Below are 10,679 nucleotides of genomic sequence, written 5' to 3' on the forward strand. Positions count from 1 at the left end.
GCCATGTCTGACTGAGCTAGGAATAATGGAATAGGGCCCTTCCGCGGGGCTTCGGGGTCTCTCCTTCGGGACGGCTGGTCGTTCCGGAGTGGGGCTCCGGGGCTTCCACGGTCCTATTTCGTGGGTTTTAAGGACCGAGGGCAATGATTAAGAGGGACGGCCGGGGGCATCCGTACCACACCGATAGAGGTGAAATTCGTTGACCGGTGTGGGACGAACGAAAGCGAAAGCATTTGCCAAGAATGTTTTCATTAATCAAGAACGAAAGTCGGGGGAGCGAAGACGATCAGATACCGTCGTAGTTCCGACCGTAAACTATGCCGACCCGCGATCCGGCGGCGTGAGGCTAGCGACCATGACCCGCCGGGCAGCGTGAGGGAAACCACGAGTCTTTGGGCTCTGGGGGGAGTACGGTTGCAAAGCTGAAACTTAAAGGAATTGACGGAAGGGCACCACCAGGAGTGGAGCTTGCGGCTTAATTTGACTCAACACGGGGAATCTCACCCGGCCCGGACACGGTAAGGATTGACAGATTGATGGCTCTTTCTTGATTCTGTGGGTGGTGGTGCATGGCCGTTGGGAGTTCGTGGAGCGATTCGTCTGGTTAACTCCGATAACGGACGAGACCCTGTGCCTTAAAAAGTTACACGGCCCTCCCTTGGGTCCCTGTGGGGGCTTGCGGCCCGAGGGGTTCGTCGGTCGGTGGCCGAACTTCTTAGAGCGATCCGGGGCAAGGCAAAGCCGTATGAGATTCGGGGCCATAACAGGTCTGTGATGCCCTTAGACGCCCGGGGCCGCACGTGAGTTACACTGGCTGGTTCAGCATGTGCATCCATCCTATGCCGAAAGGCCTGGGCAATCCTATGAACGCCTTCCCCGCTGGGGATAGGGGATTGTAACTTTTCCCCTTGAACGAGGAATTCCAAGTAGTCGCGGGTCACCAGCCCGCGTCGATTAAGTCCCTGCCCTTTGTACACACCGCCCGTCGCTACTACCGATTGGATGGCCTGGTGAGGTCCTCGGACCATCTCCGAGGTGCCCCTTTACCGGGGGGTTGCCTCGTTGAGGTGGGAAGTCGATCGAACCTGGGCATCTAGAGGGAGTAAAAGTCGTAACAAGGTTTCCGTAGGGGAACCTGCGGAAGGATCATTAACGGTGACCTGGCCACGGCCGGTTGTCGAGTCGGACTCGAGAGGCCAAACCTCCCCCGGCGGGTACCTTCAAGGTATGGACCGCAGAAGCCTCGTACCTTTCGTCGTCGGCCGACGTGAGTCTCTCCCCCTCCGGGTGGGTGGACGTAGCGAGCCGGCTTCGGAACTCGGGGTTATGCGAGGACCGCCTTAGGTGCATAGGTACCCCGGTCCGCCCCCCTCGTTCGCGGGGGGGAGAGTGGCGCCGGAGCCGCCCGCCGGGTCGTTAAACCAACCATTGATCGTTGAAGGCTTGATTGTGCGTGCGCGAGTCAAAGGGGCTTACTCACCCCCAGGGCGTTGGCCGGTGCTCGCCGGCCTCGGTGGGATCTCCCTGAACCCATCCCCCCGGCACAGGGGGTGGTGGTGGACGGGAGCGTACCGCCGGGCGAAACTCTTTCCCCTCACGGGGTTGGAGCGGAGCTTAAGAGCGCATGCAAATACCCCGATGTTGGCTTCGCAGAGACGGACCGTATAATAGTCTAAGGCCGGTGCGCGAGTTGAAGGGGCCTCACGAACCCCGGATGCGTTTAAACACCCGAAGGAGACGGCCGGTGCCCGCCGGTCCTGACTAGGTGGGATCTACCCAGCGCCTTCCCCTAAGCGGGGGACTTGGGAGCGTACCACCGGGCCTCGCTCATACCCTCCGGGGTGGAGAGCTTGGCTTTGAGCGCACGCCTGAATGCCTTAGACCGGGACCCGTAACGCAGCGAACCAAACCCTGGGCCTCGCCGGGAACGGTGGGGCCTAGACCCGGTCTCCTAAACCACGTAAGTCTCGGGCACCTACTCGGGCGATCGTCCCCCGGGCCGTAACTCCTCGGTCCGGTGGTGACGCCCAGGTTCAATGACCTTCCCCCCTCCACGGGGGGGAAGGCACCCGGCTTGAAATATTGTCAAACGTTGTCTCGTGTTCGAATGGCTTCCTTCGCCCGGCCTGTAACGGGCCGGGCACAAACCTCATACAACTCTTAGCGGTGGATCACTTGGCTCGTGCATCGATGAAGAACGCGGTAACCTGCGTTAAATAATGTGAATTGCAGAACACAGATCATCGATATTTCGAACGCACATGGCGGCCGCGGGGGTCCATCCCGCGGCCACGCCTGTCTGAGGGTCGGTTTACCCATCGATCGGTCTTCCTAGACCGCGGCTGGGAGTTCGCAGGGCCTCCACCTCGGACGGCCCTTCGTCTCCCTAAACCCAGACTCGGGCCTTAAACCCGACGTGTGGCGAGAGCTCCGGACGTAGGGAGAGCCATTAGGTCCGGGTCCAATCCGTCATAGTCTCTCCCCGCTGGGCTCTCCGCCGCCGTCGGAGAGTGGGTACCGTAATACGGCGAGCGGCCGGGGGGTTCGCGCCCCCCGCGCCCCGCAAAACAGTCTCGTAGTGCGACCTCAGATCAGACGAGACAACCCGCTGAACTTAAGCATATCAGTAAGCGGAGGAAAAGAAACTAACAAGGATTCCCCTAGTAGCGGCGAGCGAAGAGGGAAGAGCCCAGCGCTGAATCCCACTTTCCCCTGACCGGGGTGGGCCGGGAAATGTAGCGTACGGAAGTCCGTTTGGTCTCGGTGCGGACGCGGGACCAAGTTTTGCAAGGAAGTGTCTTCCGCAGATGGTGAAGGCCCGGTATTGTCCCGCATCCCGCCGGGTAGATCGGGCTTCCCGGAGTCGAGTTGCTTGTGAATGCAGCTCAAAGTGGGTGGTAAACTCCATCTAAGGCTAAATACCGGCACGAGACCGATAGCGAACAAAGTACCGTGAGGGAAAGTTGAAAGCAGTACTTTGAAGAGAGAGTTCAAGAGAGCGTGAAACCGTTGAGAGGTAAACGGTCGGGGGACCGAGAAGACCCCCCCGGGGGATTCAGCCGGGCGGACGGCCCGCGCTCGTGTGGTTCCGTGGCTCGGAGGCGAGTTCATCCGGGCGAGAGTGGGGGCGACCCCACTCCCTGCTCGGCCCTGAGCTTCGCCTCTCGACTTCGGGCCTCTCGGGCGTACGAAGGCTCGGCCCGTCAGGTGTACTTCCCCCCGCGTGGTGGGTGAGTCGCGACCGGCTCCGGTTAGGCTTGGAAGGGCCCGAGGGTGAAGGTAGGTCCGTCCGGAGAAGGGAGCCCCACGTGGCCCCCGGACACGGGCGTTCCGCTACAGCCCCTCGCTCCGACTTCGCCGATAACGCCGGGGCCGCGGAGTAATGTCCTTTCCGCGTTTTCCCCTCCTTCGGGATGGGGATGGGGCCCCCCCCTGATCGTTCGGACGAAAGCGGGCCGGTTGGGCTGTCCTCAGCCCCGGGCTAGGCCCGCTACGGCAATACGGGGGGTGATCCAGGCCCACAGCCAAAACGCCTAAGGTCAGCGGCTAAGTTCGGACCCCGACCGACCCGTCTTGAAACACGGACCAAGGAGTCTAACGCGTATGCGAGTCAAAGGGGCTTGAACCCCGGAGGCGCAACGAAGGTGAAGGCCGGCGCGCGTCGGCTGAGGTGGGATCTGATGCACCCCGTCAATGTTTGGGTTGACAGCGCACCACCGGCCTGCTCTCCACCGAGTGGAGAGTGGAGCAAGAGCATACGCGGTGGTACCCGAAAGATGGTGATCTATGCCTGGGCAGGGCGAAGCCAGGGGAAACCCTGCGTGGAGGCCCGTAGCGGTCCTGACGTTCAATTCGGTCGTCCGACCTGGGTATAGGGGCGAAAGACTTAACGAACCATCTAGTAGCTGGTTCCCTCCGAAGTTTCCCTCAGGATAGCTGGCACCAGACTCAGTTTTATCCGGTAAAGCAATGATCATAGGCTGCGGGGCCGAAATGGCCTCGTCCTACCCTCAAACTTTAAATGGGTAAGAGGCCCGGCTCGCAGGCTTGGAGCCGGGCATCGAATGATGGTGCCAAGTGGGCCACTTTTGGTAAGCAGAACTGGTGCTGCGGGATGAACCGAACGCGCGGGTTAAGGCGCCCGACGCGACGCTCATCAGACCCCAGGAAAGGTGTCGGTTGATATAGACAGCGGGGCGGTGGCCATGAAAGTCGGAATCCGCTAAGGAGTGTGTAACAACTCACCTGCCGAATCAACTGGCCCTGAAAATGGATGGCGCTGGAGCGTCGGGCCCATACCCGGCCGTCGCAGGTGTCACAATCCCTGATTTGAAACACGGACCGTATGCCGCGACGAGTAGGAGGGCCGCCGCGGTGGCGCTGAAGCCTCTGGCGTGAGCCTGGGTCGAGCCGCCGCGGGTGCAGATCTTGGTGGTAGTAGCAAATATTCAGATGGGATCTTTGAAGGCCGAAGTGGAGAAGGGTTCCACGCCGACAGCGCTTGGCCGTGGGTTAGTCGGTCCTAAGGGATAGGCGAACGCCGTTCGGAAACGCTGGGGCGATGGTCTCGTCTGCCCCCCGCTGACCGAAAGGGGATCGGGCCAATATCCCCGAACCTGGGATTGGGGAGATTGAGTGCCGAGAAGGCGCTCTCATAGCGGTAACGCAAACGAACCCGGAGACGTCGGTGGGAACCCCGGGGAGGATTCACTCTCCTTGCTAAAGAGCTGGAGCGCCCTGGAATGGGATTGTCCCGAGAAAGGGGCTCAACGCTCTGAAAGGCGCCGCATGCATCCGTGAGGCAGCCGGGACGTTCCCCATCGGCCCTTGAAAATCCGGGGGAGGTATAGTGAATTTCCCCCCAGGCCGTACCCATATCCGCATCAGGTCTCCAAGGTGAACAGCCTCTGGCGTGTTGGAACAATGTAGGTAAGGGAAGTCGGCAAAATAGATCCGTAACTTCGGGATAAGGATTGGCTCTAATGGCTGGGCTCGGTCGGGCCCTTTAGCTGAAGCGTAGGCCGAGGGCTGTTCTGGTTCTGGTTCGCCCTTGCCCTGAGGGTCATGCGGGGCAAAAGCGCACGGCGCCCGGGTTGACTCCTGCGTCTGTCGGTTAAAGTGCGTGGGTCGCAGCCGCGCGAGGCAGCCGGTGTTCCCTCCCGGTGGTGCTTAGGGGACTCGGTCGGTGCCGGGGGGAGGCGGTCGTGGATGGGACTCCGGCGGGGGTGCGTCCTTAGGGGACGAACCTCCGGTGCGTCTCGTCCTTCGGCCCTTCCTTCCCGAAGTCGGCCGGGCTCCGAGGCCCATCGGCGGGTCCCGGCCACGCTCGCGAGCGCGGCCTTCCGTACTCCCGTTCGGACGTGGGGGGGGGAAGACTCTGGAGTTGTGTGCGGATGCGTCGCCGGCCGTAGGGGCTTGGGAGGACCGGACCGGAGCAGTGTGACTGGAGACGGGCGTGACGAGCCGAGGCCTCGTGGATCTATCGGGTGTGAGTCTCGCCTCGGAGGGGTGGCAGCTCCGAGGTGGTTCTCTCGACCGGCACCCAACAGCCGAATTAGAACTGCTGCGGACCAGGGGAATCCGACTGTTTAATAAAAACACAGCATTGTGAAGGCTCTCGGACGGTTTTGACACAATGTGATTCCTGCCCAGTGCTCTGAATGTCAAAGTGAAGAAATTCACCCAAGCACGGGTAAACGGCGGGGGTAACTATGACCCTCTTAAGGTAACGAAATGCCTCGTCATCTAATTAGTGACCTGCATGAATGGATTAACGAGATTCCCACTGTCCCTACCTACTATCTAGCGAAACCACAGCCAAGGGAACGGGCTTGGCAGAATCAGCGGGGAAAGAAGACCCTGTTGAGCTTGACTCTAGTCTGTCATTGAGAGGCTGCATAGGAGGTGTAGAATAAGTGGGAAGCCCGCCGAAGGCCAGCACCCGAGGCGGGCTGTCCGTGAAATACCACTACTCTTACCGTTACCTCTCTAACCCGGTGAAGGTGTCGGTGGGAACCCTTTCCTTGCTGGGGGTTCCTTGTTCCAAGGTGCTAAGCCCTGGGTGGGTCGCTTGGCAGTGAGTCCGGTTACACTCATGTTGCGGGCCTCCGTGCCCGGGGCGAGTCCCTCCGGGGACAGTGACAGGTGGGGAGTTTGACTGGGGCGGTACACCTGTCAAAGCGTAACGCAGGTGTCCTAAGGCGGGCTCAGGGAAGGACAGAAACCTCCCGTAGAGCATAAGGGCAAAAGCCGGCTTGATCCTGATTTTCAGTATGAATACGGACCGTGAAAGCGGGGCCTAACGATCCTTCCGTCTGCTTTTTGGGTTTTAAGCGGGAGGTGTCAGAAAAGTTACCACAGGGATAACTGGCTTGTGGCGGCCAAGCGTTCATAGCGACGTCGCCGTTTGATTCTTCGATGTCGGCTCTTCCTATCATTGCGAAGCAGAATTCGCAAAGCGTTGGATTGTTCACCCACTAACAGGGAACGTGAGCTGGGTTTAGACCGTCGTGAGACAGGTTAGCTTTACCCTACTGATGTTGACCGTTGCTCCGATAGTAATCCAGCCCAGTACGAGAGGAACCGCAGGTTCGGATACATGGTACTCGCGCTTGGCTGTGCAGCCACTGGTGCAAGGCTATCATCCGAGGGCTTACGACTGAACGCCTCTAAGTCGGAATCCCGCCTAGAAGGAGCGATACATCCGCGCCCAGCATCGGTGAGCTTGGTCTTGGATAGCCGGGGTGGGAGGTGCTTTCCTCCCCACCGCCGGTGACGAGAGCCGCATGACACTGGAACCGGACCGGGGCTAATGAACGCCTCGGTCCACCTCCCTCGTCAAAGCAAATGTCTCTTGATCCGGGTGTGAAATGACTCGTAAACGACCTGATTCGGAGTGCGGGTGTCGTAAGTGGCAGAGCGGGTGCATATACCGCGATCCATTGAAAGTCATCCCGTCCACTCAAACATTTGTCGGGGGGAAGGCGAAAGCAAACCCCCGGCCCTCCGGAGCGGTCCAGGTCTGGTTCTCTGGGGCGCGGGCCCCGGAGACTCCGTACACCGGTTAGAGGGAGCCGGTGGCGGGCATAGGGGAGGTGGGTACTCCCCTGTGAAATCCTGGATGACGGTTTTAGGTCTCGTAGTGGGCGAGAATCGGACTTAGTGCAATTTCCGAAACTCTGGTTCTCTGGGGGCGCGGGCCCCGAGAGTCCGTACACCGGTTAGAGGGAGCCGGTGGCGGGCATAGGGAGGCAGGTCGCTCCCTTGAATGGTCCTGGATGTCTGGACTTAGTGCAATTTCTGAAACTCTGGTTCTCTGGGGGCGCGGGCCCCGAGAGTCCGTACACCGGTTAGAGGGAGCCGGTGGCGGGCATAGGGAGGCAGGTCGCTCCCTTGAATGGTCCTGGATGTCTGGACTTAGTGCAATTTCTGAAACTCTGGTTCTCTGGGGGCGCGGGCCCCGAGAGTCCGTACACCGGTTAGAGGGAGCCGGTGGCGGGCATAGGGAGGCAGGTCGCTCCCTTGAATGGTCCTGGATGTCTGGACTTAGTGCAATTTCTGAAACTCTGGTTCTCTGGGGGCGCGGGCCCCGAGAGTCCGTACACCGGTTAGAGGAAGCCGGTGGCGGGCATAGGGAGGCAGGTCGCTCCCTTGAATGGTCCTGGATGTCAGCAATTTCTTAAGAAGGGCACCCTCTTGTGGTCCCATGGCCGAAGTACATGCTCCGAGCCCGGGTATGGCAGTGGGCGGAATGAGACTTAGAGGAATGTTGACGGAGCCATGAGGGGCCCCCCCTGGAGGTCCCATGGCCGAGAAAAGTGCTCCGAGCCCGGGGTGATAGAGAACCGTGAACGCCGCGGTTAAAGACCTCGGGTATGGCAGTGGGCGGAATGAGACTTAAAGGAATATTGACGGAGCCAAGAGGGGCCTCCCCTGGAGGTCCCATGGCCGAGAAAAGTGCCCCGAGCCCGGGGTGATAGAGAACCGTAAAGCGCGCGGGTTTGGGGCTCGGGTCTTCCAGTGGGCGGAGTGAGACTTAAAGGAATATTGACGGAGCCATGAAGGGCCCCCCCTGGAGGTCCCATGGCCGAGAAAAGTGCTCCGAGCCCGGGGTGATAGAGAACCGTAAAGCGCGCGGGTTTGGGGCTCGGGTCTTCCAGTGGGCGGAGTGAGACTTAAAGGAATATTGACGGAGCCATGAAGGGCCCCCCCTGGAGGTCCCATGGCCGAGAAAAGTGCTCCGAGCCCGGGGTGATAGAGAACCGTAAAGCGCGCGGGTTTGGGGCTCGGGTCTTCCAGTGGGCGGAGTGAGACTTAAAGGAATATTGACGGAGCCATGAAGGGCCCCCCCTGGAGGTCCCATGGCCGAGAAAAGTGCCCCGAGCCCGGGGAGATAGAGAACCGTAAAGCGCGCGGGTTTGGGGCTCGGGTCTTCCAGTGGGCGGAGTGAGACTTAAAGGAATATTGACGGAGCCATGAAGGGCCCCCCCTGGAGGTCCCATGGCCGAGAAAAGTGCTCCGAGCCCGGGGTGATAGAGAACCGTAAAGCGCGCGGGTTTGGGGCTCGGGTCTTCCAGTGGGCGGAGTGAGACTTAAAGGAATATTGACGGAGCCATGAAGGGCCCCCCCTGGAGGTCCCATGGCCGAGAAAAGTGCCCCGAGCCCGGGGAGATAGAGAACCGTAAAGCGCGCGGGTTTGGGGCTCGGGTCTTCCAGTGGGCGGAGTGAGACTTAAAGGAATATTGACGGAGCCATGAAGGGCCCCCCCTGGAGGTCCCATGGCCGAGAAAAGTGCTCCGAGCCCGGGGTGATAGAGAACCGTAAAGCGCGCGGGTTTGGGGCTCGGGTCTTCCAGTGGGCGGAATGAGACTTAAAGGAATATTGACGGAGCCAAGAGGGGCCTCCCCTGGAGGTCCCGTGGCTGAGAAAAGTGCCCCGAGCCCGGGGAGATAGAGAACCGTAAAGCGCGCGGGTTTGGGGCTCAGGTCTTCCAGTGGGCGGAGTGAGACTTAGAGAAATGATGACGGAGCTAAGAGGGGCCCCCCCTGGAGGTCCCATGGCCGAGAAAAGTGCTCCGAGCCCGGGGAGATAGAGAACCGTAAAGCGCGCGGGTTTGAGGCTCAGGTCTTCCAGTGGGCGCTCGTTCCAGCGGCGCGGGCTGAATGGTTTAGTCCGAGGAGGAGTGCTTAAGTGTGGGCCGGATAGGTTCGAGAGGTGCGCTGGGTTCCTGGAGGTCCAGCCCCGGAGGTTTGGAGCGGGCGATGGAGCTAGCGAGGCCGAGTCGGGTGAGCCTGGGCCGGGCATGGGCGTTGGCGGCGATGGGGGTCTTCTCCCCGGAGGTTTGGAGCGGGCGATGGAGCTAGCGAGGCCGAGTCGGGTGAGCCTGGGCCGGGCATGGGTGTTGGCAGCGACGGGGGTGTCTTCCCCGGAGGTAAGTACCGTGGGGGGCAAGCGTGAGATATTCCAGGCCGGGAAAAGTGAGCTAAATTCGGCAAAGCGTTGTTAAAAAGGGGGTTCGGTTGATTTTTTTGTTAAATCTAAACGAACAAAGGGTGCGAGGCGTGAAAATTGCATTCAGCCGTGATTTTTTGGCAAAGTGCTAACCCTAGTGGTCTCCCAGTGGGACGTTTTAAAGTAGGACTTAGAAAAATTTCTGACCCTCTTCGCCCTAGGTAGCAAGCCCAAAACGGAGCACCTCGGAGTGGTAAAAATTCAGAGGGCATGGGGGTTTCCAGTGCGGTGCCGTCAGGACATTAGGGTTCCTTTAGAAAAGACGAAAGTTTGGGTACACCGTATGTAACTATGACAAGCCCAAGGCTCTGGTTCGCCTGTGGGCATGAATATAGTGAGATTTCCGCGTTATCTCACTGGAGGTGACCCCGGAACGGTTCAAAACCTAAGTCGAGACTTCCATGGAACCCCGATGATGGGAGTTTGAAGCCCGAGGAGTGACGCCCTCTGGGCTAAGGTTGCTGGTAGGTTCGGCCCCCCTCTCTGGAGGTCTAAATGACTTCCATGGACCCCGGTGATGCGAATTTGATGCCCGAGGAGTGACTCACCTCTGGGCTAAGGGTGGTGGTATGCCCAGCCCCCCCTCTGGAGGTCTCGAATGACTTCCATGGACCCCGGTGAAGCGTATTTCATGCCCGATGAGGAGCACACCTCTGGGCTAAGGGTGGTGGTATGCTCAGCCCCCCCTCTGGAGGTCTAAACTGACTTCCATGGACCCCGGTGATGCGAATTTGATGCCCGAGGAGTGACTCACCTCTGGGCTAAGGGTGGTGGTATGCCCGGCCCCCCCTCTGGAGGTCTCGAATGACTTCCATGGACCCCGGTGAAGCGTATTTCATGCCCGATGAGGAGCACACCTCTGGGCTAAGGGTGGTGGTATGCTCAGCCCCCCCTCTGGAGGTCTAAACTGACTTCCATGGACCCCGGTGATGCGAATTTGATGCCCGAGGAGTGACTCACCTCTGGGCTAAGGGTGGTGGTATGCCCGGCCCCCCCTCTGGAGGTCTCGAATGACTTCCATGGACCCCGGTGAAGCGTATTTCATGCCCGATGAGGAGCACACCTCTGGGCTAAGGGTGGTGGTATGCTCAGCCCCCCCTCTGGAGGTCTAAACTGACTTCCATGGACCCCGGTGATGCGAATTTCATGCCCGAGGAGTGATGCCCTCT

The 10,679-nt window shown here is 60.1% G+C and overlaps 1 non-coding gene and 1 pseudogene across 1 annotated transcript; both read left to right on the forward strand.

Annotated features, from left to right (window-relative positions):
• Positions 1-2,155: 2,155 nt before the first annotated feature.
• LOC136670286 (5.8S ribosomal RNA) lies at positions 2,156-2,309 on the forward strand. Its single transcript, XR_010795615.1, has one exon. It is a non-coding gene; the product is annotated as a 5.8S ribosomal RNA (ribosomal RNA).
• Positions 2,310-2,581: 272 nt separating this feature from the next.
• On the forward strand, positions 2,582-6,973 carry LOC136671094 (28S ribosomal RNA; annotated as a pseudogene).
• The last annotated feature ends 3,706 nt before the right edge of the window (positions 6,974-10,679 follow it).

Source organism: Hoplias malabaricus, chromosome 1 (genome assembly GCF_029633855.1).
Source record: "Hoplias malabaricus isolate fHopMal1 chromosome 1, fHopMal1.hap1, whole genome shotgun sequence".
NCBI classification, from domain to species: Eukaryota; Metazoa; Chordata; class Actinopteri; order Characiformes; family Erythrinidae; genus Hoplias; species Hoplias malabaricus.